The following is a 21,809-nucleotide window of genomic DNA, read 5'->3' as shown; positions in this document are numbered from 1 at the left end:
GAAGGGCTATTTGTCCAGTGCCAGTTGTATAATTAGAATTTCTTTCATTCTTCCAGAGTTAAGAACAAAGCTTCAGTGACCGGCTGCTATTTTCAGATGCTGACTATCATGGAAATTTTCCCAACCTTGCTTTGTTGGGATATCCCAGGCAAAAGAGCTCCAGCCAATGTGAAAACTGTATCTTTTGTAAAACCTTGGGTCACTGAGCATAAGGCTACACGAAGAATACCAAATTGCAAATAGTCTAGTGTTGGCTATAACACGTATCTACTAGCTGTGGGAAAGTCTCTTCAACTTAATTTCCTTTTCTGTCCAGACAGGAGCTTGTATTAAATTATACAAACCACCCCTTAGCATTCACATCATGTTAAATTCATCTTTGTATTCTCAGCACCATTTGGACTCATAATATGCACTTAATATTTATCAGTTGAATTAAACTGAAGTTGTGCCAGGGTCTCTAAAACATTGCTTTACAATGTTTTAATTCAAACCTAGCATTGCTTTCAATAATGAGTTTAAAATTAAAGTTTATATGGCCTCCAAGAAAAGATTTTTTTCATACTTTTCCTTTAGTCAGCTTACATAAAGCCATTCACACAGTGAGAAAGTCATAATAAGTTAAATTATACCTTTAAAACTCTGGTTAGTTGTCTCTAGTTGTGAGATTTAAAAAAGTCTTCATGAGACAATGAGACTTCAGAGAAAAAAAATGGTTTAATTTACTTGTACAAACTGTACAGATCAAGAAGTATTAGATGTGCATAATTACTAGCACTTGACAAGTGAAAAGCACCATTTTCACTCACATAACAGAACTCTTTCCCCCAAAGGACTTGTAGAAAATTCTCCTTTTAGTTTACAGTTATTAGTGACAGTTAATACAGCTTTCCCTACTTTTCAAAACTCCATAACAGTAAAATTAGTGTGGCTTTATCCGTATAATTACACATAAAAGTCCATAGATCTCTACATTACTGAAGAATAAGCTTAAAGCTCATTACTGATATAATGAAACTGAACAGTCCAATAACCACAGCCCTGATGAGTGCCTAGTAGGATTATGGTATCACTGCAATCACTGAGAAGGACTGATATTTTTGACTGTCTAGTATTAGTAAGTACTTCCATTAATTTATCTAATCCTTTGAACAACTCCAAGATCTTTCCCATTTTTAAAAGGAGAAAACTAATGAATAACTTTAAGAAGTTATTACTTACTATTCCAGAGATAATAGTGGCAAATCACTTCAAGATGTAAAATATCAAGGACCATATATTCTTGGAACCACCGTACTATATTAATTTTATATTAGAAAGTCATATTATTATATCATGATAACTTTAAGAATTCATAAGTTTGTATAAATGCAGGTTCATCAAAAAACTTTCTCTGAACTTCTAAGTCAATAGATAACCACTCAAGCGTAAAAAGTCAACTGATAATCTTTATTGAGTTACCAAAAAAGATTTTCATTTCTAGTATGAACTTACCATTTTCTCTGATATGTGATAACCAAACTGCAGTTATAAAGAATCGTCCTATCATTGATTAAGAATAGTATCAGTGTTTAACACTGCTGCTAATATCAACCACAAAAGCAACCATGTTTTGGTATTCTCCATAGGAGATATTAATATTAAAGGTTTGATAATTTGTACTATATTGAGTTTAAATAAAAATACCACAAAGATCCTCAGAAGTTTCTTTGCTGAATTAGCCACTTCAAAATATAGTTAAACTAACTAGAAAGACTTCAAAAATGCACTTATAGGGCCAAGATTTAGCTCAATAGCTCAGGCATTTACCTGGAAAGTGCAAAGTCATGAGTTTGACCCCTGATTAGAATATATGTATAATATATATATATATACCTTTATGTCACTAAAACATTAAGCAACTCAAGTAAAAAAATAATCATGTCCTTATAATGATTTGTCAGTAATGATCAGTTGATGAGTAGTCAACAAGTATTTACTGATTTCATTCTTGGAGCTTGAACTGTCATTATGCAATTCCATTTTTAAAAATTATTCCCGAAAAAGGTGAGTTGAAGATTGTCAATTGTGTATTATTTATGACAGAGTATTTATAAAATATTTTTCAAAAACAAGGAAAGAAGACAAAGTTAAAACTAGTATATGGAGTGATATCCATGTACTACACACCTATGCTTGTTGACATGGAAAGATAGCTATTATATACAGATAAATGAAAAAAGCATTATTAAATAATATGTCTAAATGATCCCACTAAAAAACAACAAACAGAAACCCCAAAAATGATAAACAATATGGCAGAATAAGAGGTCCTTAGCATGTACCCACCATGATGTCCCAGAGATATAATTTGCCAGCCATGTGTGGACAAAAGTGCCTTTGTGAGAGTTTTGGGACTCAGGTAGGAGGTTGCAAAGCCCCACCCACCAGAGTCTCAGACTGAAGGGAACTGCTTTGAAAAGGCAGGCCCACACCCAAAAGACAGGCTTGCTGACTATGGCCCAAGCTATAGATCAGATTGTAGTTCTGACTCCATAAGACTTGATTTCTGCCACTTTTGGCAGAGTCCTACCAGCAGCCCCACTCACTTAAAGTACCACAAGAGAAGGAATATGCTTATTTGTGCACTCAGTAACAGGCCAGCCAATTTCAGACCAAACCACAGACACTGAAGCAGCCTCATGGCCCAACTACAACTCTGTTTTATTACAGTCCTAGAGGCCATCCTGCCCACTCAGGAACTAACCAGGGACCTGGAGGAGCCACCTATATCCACCAATGACCCTTGGAATAGCTCTGTCATCCGTGAACTCAACTCTAGTTCCAGAAACAGCCCCATGACTAATTCCAATTCTGCTTAATCACAAAGGCAGTCACATGATCAACAGAAGGAACATTACTTATTGAACCAGCCTCTGAAGACAGGTACCTTCAAATTCACAGACACCAATTCAAGGTTGCATAGCTTATAAAGAATTAGGCAAACATGACACCAACAAAAGACTAATAAATATCCCAAAAGTTACCCTAAAGAAATGAAGACTCATGCATTGCTTAGCAAGAAATGAAAAATGATCTTTTTGACAGTTAAGGTAGAGACACACAAGGGATTAACAAAGCACTTTTGGTGTGTCTGGCTGGGTCAGGAAGATGTAATCAAAGAATCTGTACCATCTGTCTCCCCTTCCTCTCTGGCACTTTTTCCCTGCTCTGCTTCTTGGCTACCACAGAGGTATAGCACAGTGGTATGCCCTTCCATTCTGCCTTACAAGCAGGCAAACATACACTGAGTCCTTTGAAAACATGAGCCAAAAGAAATTCCTCCTCCAAATTGTGAGTATCAGATATCTGGTTCAACAACCAAAAAGCTTACTAATACAATCATCTGAAATCTCAGTTTCACAGATATAAAAATTTAAACGAAATCAGGATGATAATATATGAACAAAATGAGAAATAAATAGAAAATAGAACCCACAAATAGAAACCACAAATCCTGGAGCTGAATAGTACAACAACTAGTGAAAACATCAGTAGACAGCTTTAACAACAGTCTCAATCATATACAAAATAAAATTTATAAACATAAATGTAGCTCATTTGAAATTATTCAGGTAGTACTGAAAAGAAAAAAAGTAAAAAGCAGTGACAAGAACATACAGGATTTATGGAACACAATTAAGCAAAGCAATATACATATTAAGGCAGTACCATAAGGAGATTTATTTTAAAAAGGCAGAAAATCTACTTTGGAAAATATTAGCTGAAAACTTCCCAAATCTAGGAAAAGAAAAGGACGACTTTATTCATGAAGGTCAAAGATGCAAAACAATTGAACTCAAAGATGTCTAACTTTAACATTATAATTAGGGGCTGGGGATTTAGCTCAGCGGCATAAGCACCTGCCTTGCAAGCAGGCGGTTGTGAGTTCGATCCCTGGTACCGGTAAAAATGAAAGAGACAGAAAAAAAACCATTATAATTAAATTGTTAAACAACAAAGAAAATTTTTAAATGACAAGAGAAATGTGATTCATTAAAGACAAACAACAACCACCACAAAAAGCCCAAAGTTTCCACAAGACTATTAGCACAGTTCTCAGCAGAAATCTTATATGCCAGAAAAGAATCAGATTATATATTCCAAGTGCTGAAACAAAAACTACTAACCAAGCATCTTTTAACTGACAAAACTATCCTGTAAGAACAAGAAGAATAAAAACTTTCCAAAATAATCCAAAATTATCAGACATGTCTTACAAGATGTAGTAAAGGAGTTCTTTGAGTTCAAATTTGAAAAATGTCAGTTTTATTTATAAAAACATAAATTTCATTAATAAAGGAAAACAAAGAATATGATCATAGTATATTACAATCTAATGGTGACAAACAAACTTTCAACATTAGTATTTAACTACAACCACAGAAATCTCCGGGTAGAAAAACAAAATAAAAAGAAATTTTAAAATATGGCATTAATTATGTAAGGTATACATGTGGGAAAACTTTAACATGTATAGTATGTGATAAAGTTAAATTGTAATCAGTCTATAACAGAGTCCTGCAACTATGAAATGTTTGATATGAGCTCTATTAAGAATATACTGTATGGGGCTGGGGATTTAGCTCAGCGGCATAAGCACCTGCCTTGCAAGCAGGCGGTCGTGAGTTCAATCCCTGGTACCGATAAAAAAGAAAAAGACAAAAAAAAAAAAAAAAAGAATATACTGTATATGCACAAAACTAAAGAGAAAAGAGGCAAAGCACACTATCACAAAAATCCATTAAACACAAAGAAAGAGAACTACAAAACATAAGAACAAAACAGCAAGCACATGTCCTTAACCACCATTATTTTAAATGTAAGTGGATTAAACTCCCCAATCAAATACATATGGTGAAAGATTGAAAAGATTCTACTGTGTACTCTATCTGAAGATTCACTTTAGATTTATGGGCATAAATTGAAAATGCAAGGGTAAAGAAAGATATTCCAGCTGGAGGTACACCTCAGCAACACAGTGCCTGCCTGACAAGTGTGAGGTCCTCAGATTCTCAGATTAAAAAAAAAAAGAAAAAGACATCTATAAAAATAACACCCAAAAGAAAACAAAAATAGTTGTATTTATATCAGACAAAATATTATGTCAAACACTCACAGTAGACAAAGGTAAGATGACATGCTATTTGAAAGAAACACACTGAACTCAAAAGGTAACACAGAGACTAAAAATCAAAAGATGGAAAACAACATTCATTGTAACCAGAACCTGAAAAAAAGCAGGTGCAGCTATACAATATTGAGTCAAAATGGATTTTAAATCAAAACTGATTGAGTGAAAAGCCACTACATTTTGGTTAAGGGAAAAATCCAACAGGAAGAGATAGAAATTATTAACATATATGTACCAAACAATGATGAACCAGTTTCATAAGACAAGTATTATAAAACCACATAAACATAAAATTATAGTAGAAGACTTCACTCAATACCTCACTACCACAATAGACAGATTACTAGACCAAAAAAAAAAAAATCAACAAAGAAATATCAAAGTTGAACTAAACCTTTGAACAAATGTACTTACTAGATATCTATAGAATGTTCTATCCAAAACAAATACACATTTTTCTTAGCTGCACATGGAACTTTCTCCTAAATAGACTACATAAAAACCAATAAAGCAATCTTAAATAAAAGTAAAAGAATTGAAATTATACCACACATATTATCAGACCCTAGGGCAATGAAATTAGAAATCAATAACAAAAGAAACCACAAAAATTATGCAAATGCTTAGAAACTAAATAATACACTTTTAAATAAATAATGTGTTACAGAAGAACTCAAAGAATAAGATAGTTTCCGGAAGTAAATGATAATGCCAGGACAACATACTTCACATATGACACAGAGTGCAAGCAGCCTTAAGAAGGAAGTTTATAACTGTGAATACCAACATCATAGAAATGAAGCAAGCCCTAACAAATAGTCCAAAGCTGTACCTCAAGGACCTAGAAATACAAGAATGACCCAATTCCAAAGCTAGCACAGGAAGGCTATAATAAAGATCAGAGCAGAAATCAGTGAGAGACAAAAAAAAAAAAAAAAGAATTGGTGAATTGAATCAATGAATGGAGGAGTTCAGTCTTTGAGAAAATAAGCAAAATAGGTGGACTCCTAGCTAATCTAACAGAGATAGAGACCCAAAGCAATACAATTACAAATGAAAAATGTAGATTATAAAAAACAGTGCCAAAATAAAAAACATTATTAACAACTACTTTGCAAACTTGTACACCAATAAATTGCAGAATTCCTAGATACAAATTACCAGCAATGAATACTTTCAAAACCTGAATTATTCAATACTAGCAATGAAATTGAAAGGTCCAGCTCTAGATGGATGCATTGCTGCATTCTACAAAAACTTTAGAGAAGATTTGGCACCAATACTCCTCTCAAACTCTTCAATGAATTTGAATGGGAAGGAGAATTCCAAGAGTTACTCCTGGAAGAATTATCCTGATTCCAAAACCAGACAATCCAACAAAAAAAGAACTATAGACCAATATCTTTAGGAACACAAAAGCAAAAATCTTTAACAATATACTGGCAAACAGAATGCAATAAATGATCAAAAGAGCATATATCATGACTTAGCAGGCTTCATCCCAGGGATGCAAAGACAGTGTAATCTATGCAAATCAATAAATGTAATAACACATAACATAAAAAGAAATAAGGATGAAACTGCATGATTATTTCAATACAGAGAGAAAAAGCCTTTGAGAAAATCCAACATCCATTCATGATAAAAACACTGAAGAAAATGAGTAAAGAAGGATAAAATCTGATAAAAGCAACGCTGTATGACAAACCTATCGCCAGCATTATATTAAACAGGGAAAAACTGAAAACATTCCCTCGAAAATCAGGAATAAGATAAAGATGTCCAGTATCATCAGTCCTATTCAACAAAGTCCTCAAATTATTAGAGCAATTAAATAAGAAAAAGAAATAAAACATGGATATGTATAAGCTAGTAGAAAGTCAAATCACTATTTGCAGATAACATAATGCTGTATTTACAAAACTCAAAAAAAAAAAATCCACAAAAAGACACTTAGAATTAATAACCAAATTCAGCAATATGCCTTGAATACAAAATCAACACACAAAAATCAATAATATTTTTGTACACTAACAGTGAATTCACTGAGAAGGACATTAGGAAAAATTTACCATTCTTAACAGCACCAAGAAAAATTAAATACTTAGAAATTAACCTAAATAAGAAGTGAAAGACCTCTACAAAGAAAACTACAGTACTCTGTAAAGTAAATTGAAGAGGACAACTTGAAATGGAAAGACATCCTGCTCCTGGGTAGGCAGAACAAATATAGTCAAAATAGCCATATTTCCAAAATCAATATACAGATTTAATGTAATCCTGATCAAAATACCAACTACATTCTACAGGGGACAGGAGAAAACAACCTCATGTGAAACCAAAGAGACCCAGAATACCAAAAGCAATCTTGTGTAACTGAAACAAAGCAGGAGGCACCACAATTCCAGACTCAAAGTTATATTGCAAAGCTACCATGATAAAACAAGAAGTGTACTGGCACAAAAACAGACATGAGCATAAATGAAACAGGATAAAGAATGTAGAAACAATTGTAAGGATATTAAACAATATAAGATGATCTTTGAAAAAGGACCAAAATCATACTCTGGAGGAGGAAAGATATCTTCTTTAATAAATAGTGTTAGGAAAACTGGCTATCCACATGCAGAAGATTGAATCTAGACATATATTTCCCACCATATACTAAACTGAAATCGAAGTGTATCAAAGAACTAAATGTCAAAACAGAAACAATCTGCGAAGTCATAGCATAGGCAAGGGCTTTTAGAACAAAACTCCAGTTGCACAGAAAATCATACTGAGAATGAACAAAGGGGATCGTATCAAATTAAAAAGCTTCTGTTCAGCAAAAGAAACAACCAAAAGATTAAAAGCAACCACAGAATGGGAAAAATATCTCCAGCTATTGTCAGTTACAGAACTAATATTTAGAATTTATGAACAGCTCAAAAAGTTGATCCCCAAAACAAAAATACCAATCAAAACAATGACAAATGAAATGAATAGATACTTCAGACAAGTACAACTGGCCAATATACATTAAAGAAAAGCTCAACATCACTAGCCATTAGAGAAATGCAAATTAAAATAACACTGAGATTCCACCTTACCACAGAAAAAATGCCATCATCAAGATATTAAATAATAACAAACGCTAAACAAAGGCTAAAAAGTCCAAGAAGAGGCAGCCCCACTGCAGCTAAAACCCTTTGCTGGTTAGAGTTGTTGGTGGATACTCCTGATCTGCTATGTGTTCTAGAAAGACTGTATAAAAGAAAGAACACAAAGAAGAAAAAGAAGAAGGTTCTTGCTACTGTCACAAAACCAGTTAGCAGTGACAAGAACAGTGGTACCCTGGTGATTAAGCTTTGCAAAATGCCTAGATACCACCTTACTGATGATGTGCTCTGAAAGCTGTTGAGCCACAGCAAAAATTCCTCAGTCAGCACGAGAGAGGAAACTGTGGGCCAGCATCATTCCCAAGACCAGCTTGATTATCTTCACTGGGCGCCACAGAGGCAAGAGAGTGGTTTCCCTGAAGCAGCTGTCCCGCAGCTTGCTACTTGTAAGTGAACCTCTTAACCTTAATCACATTTCTCTGCATAGAACACACCAGAAATTTGTCATTGCCACCTCCACAAAAATTGATGTCAGCAACATGAAAATCCGCAAACACCTAGACACTTACTTCAAAAAGAAATTGCAGAATCACAGACACCTGGAGGGTGAGATCTTTGACACCAAGACAGACAGATACCAGATTTCAGAGCAACCCAAGGTCCAACAGTAAGCAGTGAACTCACAGATTTTACCAAAAATCAAAGTTGTCCCTCACCTCTGGGGCTACATGTAATCTGTTTTTGCTCTGACAAATGGAGTTTACCCTCACAAATTAGTGTTCTAAATTTCTTACTAAGAACCTAAATAGCTGATACATTAAGAATGTAAGCTCTAGACAATAAGAAAATTTAGATATGAGGAGTATCACATTTTTATGTCATTTTGATGAAAAGTTAATTATGCTAAGTAAAATAAAACTTAAGCTTTTTTGTTTTTGAGGAAAAATTTATAGATACATATTGATATGATAAAGTTCCATAGGACTAATGCCTTTAGTATTAGAATTCTAACTATTCAGAAGATGATCTTCTCTTGATTACAAAGATCATCCCTATCCACTGTGCAAGTGAACTATACAGGGATGTGAACATGAGATGTGAATCACCCCGTTGGACACAGTCCTGCACTTATTTTGTTAACCAGTTTAATATGACTAACTGAAGTTTACATTTAAACTTCTGAAAACCAAATGATTAGAATGTTAAGTTGGTTTTAAAACCTAGTACCTTTTCTTTCAAATTTTTAAAGCAGAAAGAAAACAAAATTGAGATACAGTGACAGTAGTAACATTTAATTTATTAACAGGAAGTTATCATCTGAATGTAAACTGATCTATGAATATGACATAGGAGCTTTTCTGGTTTCAATACTGACATCTTAGGCCTTAGTGAGGTATAATCAATTTACAGTAAGTTTCAGTCTTTTTCGTTAATAGCTCTTTGACAAATATGTAAACCATTATATAATTATCACCAGGATCAAAATAGTTTCATCACTCAAAATATTAGCATTTTCTGTACCTACTCTTATTTTTTTATGCAGCCAAAGGAAAATACTCATCTTCAGAATAAGTTGATATGATACCAAAAATCTTTACAATCAAGAAAATTATCTTATGTCACCCTTCACCTCTCGATATGAGGAAAACAGCATTGAACTGTGATAGAAGTTTAGAGATAAACACAAGATGGCCATAAAAGCAAGAGAACGATGCTATAGGGTCAGATTTTTTCCATACTTGAGTAAATCTTATGTCAATCCTACATTTTCTATTCCTGAGGAATTAAAGCATTGCAGTTTTGTATTTTTTTAATGAAAATGAGGACAGAAATGGTCTTCCTATTCACTCCAAAGTGTGTTTTTAACTTACACTAAAAGAAAAGTGAAAAGTATTTCCATTCCCAAACAGAACTATCTTGGGTCTTTGCCTACTTGATAAAATTTGAAGTAAAGTTATTTTCACTCATAATTTCACTTTAATCATGTTAAATATCTACATCCATGTGGCAAACATAATGTATCTCCCTCTCAGGAGTTCTTTAACATCTTATTTTATCACCATAAGTGTGAATCAAGCCTATGCTGTCATTTCTTAATCTTATATTACAGGCAAGATGTAAGTTTCCCCAAAAAAGGCATGAAATTCAGTTGTAGAATTTTATTGATAATAAAGATGAAATTCAAAAGCATTAATTTGAAATTAAAAAATAAAAACTTAGAATATACCTAGAGGATATAATATCTATACTTATATGTAGAGATAGATAGTGTATGTGTGTGTGCCTGTGTGTGTGCATCAAGGTAAAGGAATGTGAGGAGGATGGAATAAATAGTGGATATTTAAATAAAGGTCATATAGATCAGGAAAACTAGATGTATCTAAATTTACTAGGTAAAAGAAAAAACTTTAATCACTCTATTGGTGACTGAAAAGCAAATGAAAACACTTTAAGAGCCTGGTGCATTGGTACACACCTGTAACCCTAGCACTTGAGAGGTAGAGGCAGGAGCATCACTTCAAGTTTGGGGCCAACCTGGGATGCACAGGAAGTTAAATTTAAAAATGGAAAATATCATGAACAAAGAGACTAAGGAGATATGGAGAATACTTAGGAAAAAATGGAAAGTTTATAGAATTTGAGAAATAATGTGAACACATCAAGTCAAACTAGCACTGAGAAATTTTACAAATGATCTTACTCTTTTAAATTCTACCTCTATATGATCCTGACTTAGTCCAGTGTTCTTAACAACAAAATGAGCAATGAGTCAACTTAGCATGACCCATTTTTCAAGAATCTCTAATTGTTCCTAGTAATCACAAAGTTCTTGGTGAAGCTTCTATTCATTTTATGTTTAATTATATTTCTTAGAGTTTTACTCAAGAATCACTTATGGATTTATCATTATTAACAATATGTGAAAATCCATCTAATGAACTGATCACTGTGAAATGCAAATCTATTCAATTAATTCAAGAAAAATTATCTTTTAATGTGCAGGTGATAATTTTTAGTAAAATTAAAACCTGTCATTCATCACCCATTCAGAAACATTTCTAAATCCCTTCTATTTTTTATAGCCCACATACAATTAACCATTAAGCTTTATTGATTTCTGGCCTTTTGTGTCCCTCTGTGCTGCTTTTGCCCTAACTTTGTCCTCAACTATCACCTCAATACTTCAACAGTGTTGCCTCCTCTGATCTATCCAGTGGTTTAGGATAGTAAATGTTATCTAAGAAAATGTACTGTGTTTGTTCTATAATCCTAGGTACAGCAGAACCCACTTGTTACAGTTTGTGTCTAGATGTCCCCCCAAAGCCTCATGCAGTTATGGGGACGTGGTCTATTCAGAGGTGACTGAATCACGATTGATTCATGGTCCAATGCTGAGATTAAGGGTGTGAGTGCTAAACCTGCCTTAGGGCAGTTAGCCTGCATAATATAAGGAACAGAAAGAGGTTTGTCCCTTTTTTCCCTTCCTTATTGCATTGCTACAGTCTTTACATCAAGAACTATTCTCCTCTGCCATGTTCCATACTGTCTTGGAGCTGGTCAATTATGTACTGAAACTTCTATGAACTGTAAGCTAAATAAACCTTTCATTCCTTAACTTTGCATCAGATATTTTGTCTCAGCAATGAGAAAAGTAACTAAGACAAACTTGTCATAGAATTTTCAGATTCATTTCATTTCTATGGCCTAGAACCCAACTTCTATTTTTCTTACAGCCATCTTCTGACTCAAATATCTGATGATGTTTACTCCCCTGCTTAGAGTTAAGTGATTATCTATAATACTAAGCAAAAGTAGCAATTGTGAAACCCCAGAGGGGCTGAAGAGGTGCACAAGTGACAGTTAAATAAAGTAATCAGATGGAGACTATTGCAAAGAGGTGACAGCAGAACCTGTCAAATGTGAAAAAATGTGGCTAGAACTCTCAGTCAAGAGAGGCTACAAATTTCAATTTTAATGTGAACATTTTTAATCATAAGTATTGAAAATGAATTCAAAATTTAAAACACAGTATGACCTAAACAAAACACCCCCTACCCTGTGGGCAATCAGCCTATGAACTCTGACCTTGGATGATAAAATCCAAACTCATAAATACATAAATGAAGCTACTCATTATCTATTCCCTGCCTACATTTTCAGTCATATCTCTCACCAGTCATGGAAAAGCATGCACACTTGATTCTGAATTGCATTCACTTCCAGAAGTGTGGTGCTTCCTCTTTACGCTTTCCTCTGCTCTTCTATATGAAGTACACTCCTTAACTCATACTACATCATTCTCAAACAACTCAGCCCATTTTCGCATGATAAAGTTATCTAGTTTACATGTTACCTCTTCTTGAACCATACTTTTTTTTTTTTTTTTGCTCTATTTCTTTGCCATGTAGAACAGGTATCTCTTCGATAGGTTGCCAAAGTATCAAGAAACATCAGTAACTGAAATAAAGACTAGGAGAGAGAGATGAAGATGGTGGATGAGTGGTATAATGATCTTGTAGAATGCAAGAGGTCCTGGGTTAGGTCTAGAGCAAAACAAAACAAAACAAAATGCAAGTGTGTGTGGAGATAAGAAACTTCCATTTCAAGGGTATTAGGTTTGTCAATATACAATTGTGTAAATAACTATGGACCGTAGACCTTTAGGTGGGGATCTGAGAAAAGGCAGAGGGGCTGGGGAAGGAAAGGGTAAGGAGAGGGAGAGAGGGAAAGTGGGGATAGAAAACAAAGTTCTGTAAAATAAGAACTATAGGAAAATTTAAATTCTGTAGGTAAAGATAAAAGGAGTTTACAAGAGGAGTCTGAAAAGTAATTAAAGTGTTGGCAGAAAGATCACAAGAAAGTATTTAAAACCAGGAAAAAAGTGATCTCGTGAACAGTAGGAAAAAGCCTCAAAAAAACAAAAAGGAAGAATTCAACATGAGTAAATGCTTCATAATGCCCTTTGGATTTAAAAATAACATCATTGGGGGCTGGGGATTTAGCTCAGCGCCTTAAGCACCTGTCTGGCAAGCATGAGGTTGTGAGTTTGATCCCTGGTACAAAAAAATCAATTTTCATGCAGATAAGACTAATTTTTTTAAGGAATGATCGACATAGAGTCAAATTTGAAGAATAAATAACTAATTTGAATATAAATATTCTATCATAATTATTTTTTATGTATTGACAAACAGACCCTAGAGTTGGATACGGGACCAAGGGAGTATTTTTGGAATGAGTGACAGTATTTATCAATTTGCATCTCAGCTAGCGTAATGGTATTTAGAAAAGTGTTGTTTAGGGAATTCCCATACGTTACAGGTTATAACATCCCCACTATCCTCCTGTGCGTTAAGTCATCGTAGTGCTCTATGCTTATCTTACCAAAAGGAACTCTGCCCACGTTTCTAAATGCCTCTAGGATACTATTAGAGAATCATAGCACACTTCCACAGAACAGGATTTTGTTTTGTGTTTGTTTTTTATTTTACCACTAGGTTCTTTTCTCCTTCAAAATTTATTAAGAATTTCCAACAGAACACTGAAAAAATAGGGTAAACACTTAAACATCTTTCAAAATACCTAAATTCAGAAATTGAAATCTCATTTTTATCTACTTGAATGTGTATTTGTTTTTTGCTTTTTCTGAAACATGAAAAAAGTTATCAACATTCATAACTCTCCATACATACATCAACTTAAATTCTTGCATAATCACATTATTACCATTTTTAGGACATAAAAATCAACAAGAATATTCTCTTAAAATGCAACTCTTATTCATATTTTTCCAATAATCATTTATAACTTTTTCCCATATCAGAACCTAATCAAAATATACATATTTAATCTTATGTTTTCAGTCTCATTTTTTTCAATTTTCACAACAATAAGTATTTTTCAAGACATCAGACCATTTGTTTTATAGACTGCCTTGCATTTTACTTCTCTGATTAAATCCTTGTGGCAAGTTGGGTGTGATGGCACATGCCTGTAATTCTAGTACTCAGGAGGCGAAGGCAAGAGGATCCATGTGAGTTTGAGACCACCCTGGGTTACAAAGTGAGCTCAAGACCAGCCTGAACTGCGTAGCAAGACCCTGTCTCCAAAACAAAAACACAAACATTTTTATAGCATTATTTAATATCTTCTCCTATTTATCATAGTATTTCTTATAAAGTTATATTTTGTGTAAGTCTTTGTTGGACTCAGGATATTAGCTTTTAGCTAAAAAATATACATAATGCTGAGGCACTTAATGGAAGTTGCTGTATTATTAATGGTACTAAATTGATCCTGGAATTGACTTGTTCACTATATATCAATGGTTGCAGAAAATGAGTATTAATGTTGTCCTAACTCTAGCATTAATACAAGGTGTGGCCCATGGAAGTACTCATAAATATATTTCTGAATCAATGAATAAATGTTAATTATTAACAAAATAGAAAGAGTTGAATTTCAATACACAAATTCCAGAATAATTGGTTATGGATAAAGTTTTTAAAAAGTTAATTACTACTATTTTTAGCTTTAAATCACAGGTTTTACAACAAACATTAAATTTTCTCTTTATTCTTGTTACTACGCAAACTCATATAAATGCACATATATTCTGCTTACTAAAAGTGAAATGATTATGAAGTACATACCATTGTAAAACTATATTCATGGGAAACTATTTTCATGGAACTATCCATGGGAAACTATCTTCATGAAACAAAGCACCTTAGAGAAATAAAATAATATAATTAAGCCTTGCATTTTTTTTTCTGATAACTGCCACACAATAGCAATAATGTTACCAGGCAAAATTTTGGAGCTCCAACATAAAAACTTTCTCTGGTTAACAAAAGTGCCTATGTCAGAAGTATATGGGGTAACTTCTAAACATTAAAGCTAAAAACCAACAGGGACCAAAACAGGTGATGACTGAAATAGCAGTCTCTTAGGATCACTATTATCTAGACAAATTGATTTTATCTGTTAATAATAAAAAGAACTAATTTTATTGGTTTTAATATTTACACAACTTTTTTGTTACCTAAAACTTGAAAGCTACTTATTTTGGGAGAAATTTCTGTATTTTTGGGAGGACAATGGGTTTTGGCTTATAGATTTGACCAACTGCACATTTATATACCAAAGGCTTTGAATAGGAGAAAATGTTGGCAAGGGGTAGGAAGAGTTTATGATTGCTCTCAGGAGTAATGCTCGAAGGGCCAGCAAATTATATCAGTAAAAAACAAGTAGTGAATAATTTTGATCCTGCAAGTTACATGTGATTTCCATCCCATTTTCATCTTTGTCTGCTAAAAACTATTAAAGATATATATTTTTTAAAAATCTTAACTCACTGGCAGCCAGATCATCAGTCATTTATCTGATGATTTGATTGGGACTGGAGGATCTGCTTCCAAGAAGGCTCACTCACTTAGCTGGAGGCTGCATTTCCTTACAAGGTGAACCTCTCCATAAAGTTGCCTAAGTGCCTTCAGACTGGCAGCATAATTCCTCCAGGGTGAGTGATTCATTAGGGTGACAGACAACCAAGACTGAAGACACAGTGCTTTTTATTACCTAATGTTGGAAATGACAAATAATTACTTGTGCTATATGCTCTTGGTCATCCAGGGTAGTACAGCAACTACATAAGAGCATGAATACCAGGAGGTGAGGGGCCCTAGCGGCCCTCTTGGAAGCTAGTTACCACAGGTTGTTATAAAAATTACTATCATGTGGTAGTGACACCAAGACTGTCATTCTATCAGAATCATCTCATAGCACGATCTGTTCATTATTGTTTGCCTTACATTTTTTCCTGCTTAGTTTTGTGTTCCTTCTCCTGTCTTCCCATTAGTTCTGAAACCATTCATCATCCTTTTCATAAATGTCTTTTTTGCTTATGAAAGCATATTAGGGAAGGGAAGGGTAAGAAACCCTGTGCCAACATTTCTTCCTTTCCCCAGCAGCTGCCAAAGATGGCGGAAGGGCAGGTCCTGGTGCTGAATGGCCGAGGCCATCTCCTGGGCCGCCTGGCAGCCATTGTGGATAAGCAGGTCCTGCTGGGCTGCAAAGCAGTGGTTGTGGGCTGTGAGGACATCAATATTTCTGGCAACTTCTGCAGAAATGAACTGTAGTTCTTGATCTTCCTCCACAGGCAGATCAACACCAGTATGTGTCACGGTCCTTACCACTTCCGGCCCCCACCACTTCCGGCCCCCACCACTTCCGGCCCCTGCCGCATGTCTGGCCGACTGTGAGAGGGATGCTGCTCCCAAGACAAAGCGAGGCCAGGCCACGCTGGACCACCTCTAGGTGTTGTACAGGATCCCACCACCCTATGACAAGAAAAAGCCGATGGTAATTCCTGCTGCCCTCAAGGTTGTGCGCCTGAAGCCGGAAGAGGAAGTTCACCTACCTGGGCCACCTGGCTCAAGAGGTCGGCTGGAAGTACCAGGCGGTGTCACCCACCCCTGGAGGCAAAACGGAAGGAGAAGGCCAAGATCCACAGTGCAAGAAGATCACAAGACTATGGAAACAGGCTGAAAAGAACATGGAGAAGAAAATTGGAAATTCACAGAGGTCCTCAAGACCCACGGACTCCTGGTCTGAACCCAATAAAGACAGTTTCTGCCTTAAAAAAAAAAAAAAGAAAGAGAAAAGGAAAGAAAAGAAAATATATTAGGCAGAATCATAAATAAACCTGCAGAATTCTCATTCTGGTATACACACCACATAATCCCCTTGAGTGAAACTAGGAATAACATGGATTTTGGTCCATAAAATAGATTAGGTTACATTGCATAACAAAGGAGGAGGAATTTTGCAGGTGTAATGAATGTTCTAAACCAGTTCAATTTGTTCAAAAGCAGATTTTTTTTCCTGATTACTTTTTATTCTAGAGAACCAGTCACCTCGGGAGAATTGTACTACTAAATCTGAAGATAAAATGGTACTGAGCCTACAGAAAGTAGTATAGTTGTCCCTCAAAAATTAAAACTAGAATTATTACATGATCCATAAATCCCACATCTGGGTATAGGCCCAAAAGAAGGAAGAGCAGGGACTTGTAGCAATATTATTCACAACAGTCTAAATATGGGAGTGACATATGGTGTTCATCAGTGGATGAAAGGAAAAACAAAATGTGCTGAATATATACACATATATAGAAGGAAATTCTGACATATCCAGTAATGTGGGTGAGACTTGAAGACATCAGGCTAAAGGAAATAAGCCATTAACAAAAGGCAATTGCTATATGATTCCAGCCATATGAGATATATAATCAAATTCATAAAATTCATAAAAACAGGAAAATAGAATCATGAATGACAGGAACTAGAGGGGGAAGAAAGTTGAGCTACGGTTTAATGGATTGTTTTCATTATGCAGTGTGAATAAGTTCAGTGGATGAATGCTGATAATGGTTGCACATTGAACTACGTGCTTCAAAATGATTAAATGATAAATTTGAACTATATATATTTTATCACAACTTTAAATAATTGAAAGAAAAAAAAAGATTATCCTATGTGACCTGTTAATCAGGGAAAACTCTTAAAAGAAAGACCAAAATTTGGAAGTGCAATGCAGGGTTAGAGCTCTGGCCTGGTATGAGAGAGGCCCATGGGCTCAAACTTCTGTAATGAGGCAGGGAGCAAAAAGACCAGGCCCTTCCTCAAGGAAGATTCACCTGGAAACACAGACACTGTGTTTGACATGGCAAGCACCCGAGAGCAGCCTGTAGCAGCTAAGAGCAGCTAAAAAGGAGAAAAAAAAAAGTGGTACCTCAATTCTACAATTACTAGTACAAGAAACTGAGTATCACCAACAACCAATGAGCTTGGAGCCCAAGCTTCAGAGACGCTACAGCTGGCCCACACCTTGATTTCAGCCTCCTAAGAACAAGACTCTGAGTAGGGGACCCAAAGAAAACATGCTGGACTTTTGGCCCAGGGAAACAGACAGTTCAAAAATTTATATTTTTTTAAATATATATTTTTTAAATTTATATTTTTTTAAGTTGATAGTATTTTATATAGTAATCGAAAAGAGACAGAATCAGTCTCAATTATTTGCAATCAAGAACCCTGATTAGGTCCTGTATCTGTTGGCCAGGGACCCTTAATGGATAGTCACAAGTGTGCAGGAAAAGGAATATTCTTTCTCTCTACCCCCTCAGGAAAAGTCACATACCATCACTACTAACAGAAGATGGATGGAATACCAGACACATGAAATTTAAACAGACAAACGGAAAGCAGAGGTCCTCTACATTCTGTGGTGTGTATGTGTGTGTGTGTATGTACAAAATTTAAAATAAATCAACTGACTATCCACACATTAGCTTATATTGAATTTCCCTTATTCTTAGTAATAATTATGGGGGGTTTGCTGTTTTTGCCATCCTAGAGACTGGATTCTAGGCAAGCACTGTACCACTCAGGTTCGTACATCCCCTAGCCCAGAGCAGTAATGTCTAATCATAAATCTTTTATGTCTTAAAGGTGATATTCCAAGTCCTAATTTATATATTACCTTTAAATTATGGTACTGGTGTAAAAATAAATGTTCCTTCTAAATTTATAAGAAACTGTGGGGTCATTTAGCCTGGTCAGATGCTTTGACAGAACCGTAATTGGGAACAACCCAGTAGGACACTTTTACTGCTCCAAGATACTATCAGAATGGACAAAAAAGTAAAAGAAAAATGAAACAAGACCCATGCCAAGCTACCCTCTGCAAGTCCAGCTACCAGCCATACTAGCCTTCCCCCCACACACACACATACACACACACACACACACACACACACACACGCACACACACACACAAATCCATCCAAGAATAGAAAATGAAGGTATCAGCAGCTTATCATTGTATTAACGGCTTTCTAGTTTTTGAGAAGTTTCTTTGAAAATAAAATAGATTATATTTTAAGCTGTATTAACTGAGATCTTAATTCTAAGTTTATGCCAATGATTAATTAATTCCACTAATAGCAACAATGTGTCACAAGGTAAATACTTTTGAAGGAGGGAAATGTTTTACAGATAAATTAAGGTTTCTTTACATTTTAGCTAAGGCAGTCTGAGCTACTCCAAATGACTTTGTGCAACACTTTAAAAAATCTTACACTCTTTCCCATCATTTTTTAAGAATTAATTTTGTTGATACATTTTAAATATACAGAATGATCACTTTCATTAGAGGAAATTTGTACCTGTACATGATATTGATTCTTTTTCCCCAAACCCCTCATCTCCTTTCAACCTTCTTCCCCTGCTCATCTACAAAATCTTTGTTTCCAATTTTTTCCTTTTATTCTTTTATTTTCTTTTCTCTTCCTTTCCCCCTCCCCTGTTCCTTCTTCACCTCCTCAATTGAATATTTTCTTCCTGTTTCCCACAGTCTGTTATACATTTTGGTCCTTATTTGCCCTTTTAGTTTTTTCTACTAGAGAAATAATGTGATATTTAATATGTGAATCTAATTTACTTCATTTAAAAATACAGACTTTTTGTTTGTTTCCTTCATCCCCCTCTCCCTGCTTACTATTTCCTCTCTTTTGAAAAATTTCTTCCTATATCATAAAACATTTTGTACACTTTACTCCTTATTTTCACACTTGGCATCTCATACCAAAGAGATGATGCAATATTTATGTGTGAGTTCAATTTATTTCACCTAAGAATATGCTCTCAGGGTGCATCCATTTACAGGGAAATGTCTCAAATTTATGTACCTTTATGACTGAGTAGTGCTCCATTGTTTTTAAACACATCTTTAAATTTTTTTAATTTAAAAATAAAAAACCACATCTTTTATCCATTCCTCAGTTGATTGGCATTTTGGTTGTTTCCAAGATGTAGCTAGTACAAACTGTACTTCTATAAACATAGATGTGCATATGACATCTTCAATTCCAGGAAGGTATCCAGAAGGGGAATGGCTAGATCAAATGGAATCTCTAATCCTAGTTTTTTGAGGATTCTCCACACTGATTTCCACAGTGGTTGCACCAGTTTACATTCCAACTGCAGAGAAGGTTCCTTTTTCCTCACAGCCCCTCCGACATTTGTTATTGGTTGATTTCTTGTTAATGGCATTCTTTCTGGGGTAAGATAGAATCTCATCATTCTCTTAATTAGTATCTCTTGAATGACCAGGAATGTTAAACATTTTTTTCATATATTTACTGGCCATTTATATTTTTTCCTCTGAGAAGTGGGTATTCATTTCAGATGTCCATTTTTGGATTGGTTCTTTAAACTGGGGGGAGGGTGTTGAATTTTTTTTCAGTTCTTTGTATGTTCTGGATATTAGTCCTTATAGGTTGTCTTTTCACTCTATTGTTAATTTATTTTGTTATACAAAATCTTTTAATAAGATGAGACCCCAATTGTTGATTCTTTGAAGTATTTCCTGTGCAATCTGGCCTGAGTTCATGAAATATTTGCCTACACTTATATATTTAAGAGTTCTGTCTGTTCTCTCTTCCAGCATATTTAGTGTTTCTGTTTTAATATTTAGATCTTTGATCTATTTTGATTTCAGTTTAGTGCATGGTGGTAGACATGGGTCTAGTTTTAGTCTTTAGCAAGTGAGGCAAGTGGCAAGTGAGTTTTTCCAGAACCAATTATTAAAGAAGCTTTCTTCTAGTGAGTGTGCTTGGCCCCTTCGTCAAAGACTAGGTCTGCTGAGTGTGTTTGGTGTTGTGTCTGCACCTTCTAATCTGTTCCTTTGATCCTTAGATCTGTTTGGGTTTGTTGTTGTTGTTTGTTTTTACAAGTACCATGTTGTTTTATCACAGTAACTTTGTAGTATAATTTCAAGCTGGGGATTGTGATGCCCCCTGTCTTGCCTTTATTGCTCAGAATTACTTTTGCTATTCTAGGTCTTTTCTGTTTCCAAATGAACTTTTAGGAATGTTTTCTCTAGTTCTGTGAGGTATGCTAATGGTATTTTTATCAGATTCATTAAATTTAAATTATAACAATTTTGGGAGTATGGTTTTTTTTTTTTCACTATTTGGCTCTTCCTATTCAGGAGCAGGCAAGATTTTTCCATTTTCTCATATCCTTTTTGATGTCTTTTGCCAGAGTACTGTAATTTTCGGTATATAGATCTTTTACTTCCTTTGTTATAATGATTCCTAGTATTTCGTTTTCTTTGATGCTATTGCAAACGATGTGATTTTCCCTAATTTCTCTCTTAGTGAGTTTGTTGTCGGTATACCGACATGCTATTGATATTTGAGTGTTGACTCATATCCAGCTACACTACTGAATTCAGTTATTAACTCTACCAATCTTTTGGTGGAATTTTTGGAGTCTTCTATGTAGAGTATCATGTCATTGGAAAATAATGATAATTCAACTGCCTTTCTTAACCTTATTCTTTTTATTTAGTTTTCTTATCTAAAGGCTGTGGTTAATGTTTCTAGTACTATATTGAATAGGAGCGGTGGTAGTGGATACTCTTGTCTTGTTTCTGATTTTAGAGTAAAAGCTTTCAGGTTTTGGCCA

General features: G+C 34.7%; 2 pseudogenes; both read left to right on the top strand.

Moving 5' to 3' along the window:
- The window catches only part of LOC100735856 (large ribosomal subunit protein eL6-like), an 85,715-nt pseudogene extending 76,656 nt beyond the window's left edge, over positions 1-9,059 (top strand).
- A 7,197-nt stretch (positions 9,060-16,256) lies between these two features.
- On the top strand, positions 16,257-16,890 carry LOC100727145 (large ribosomal subunit protein uL13-like; annotated as a pseudogene).
- The last annotated feature ends 4,919 nt before the right edge of the window (positions 16,891-21,809 follow it).

Source organism: Cavia porcellus, unplaced genomic scaffold (assembly GCF_034190915.1).
Source record: "Cavia porcellus strain 051 isolate PalLab524CR breed Dunkin Hartley unplaced genomic scaffold, mCavPor4.1 scaffold_8, whole genome shotgun sequence".
Classification (NCBI taxonomy): Eukaryota; Metazoa; Chordata; class Mammalia; order Rodentia; family Caviidae; genus Cavia; species Cavia porcellus.
The sequence above is the reverse complement of the archived record's forward strand: the minus strand, read 5'-3'. Positions and strand labels throughout refer to the sequence as shown.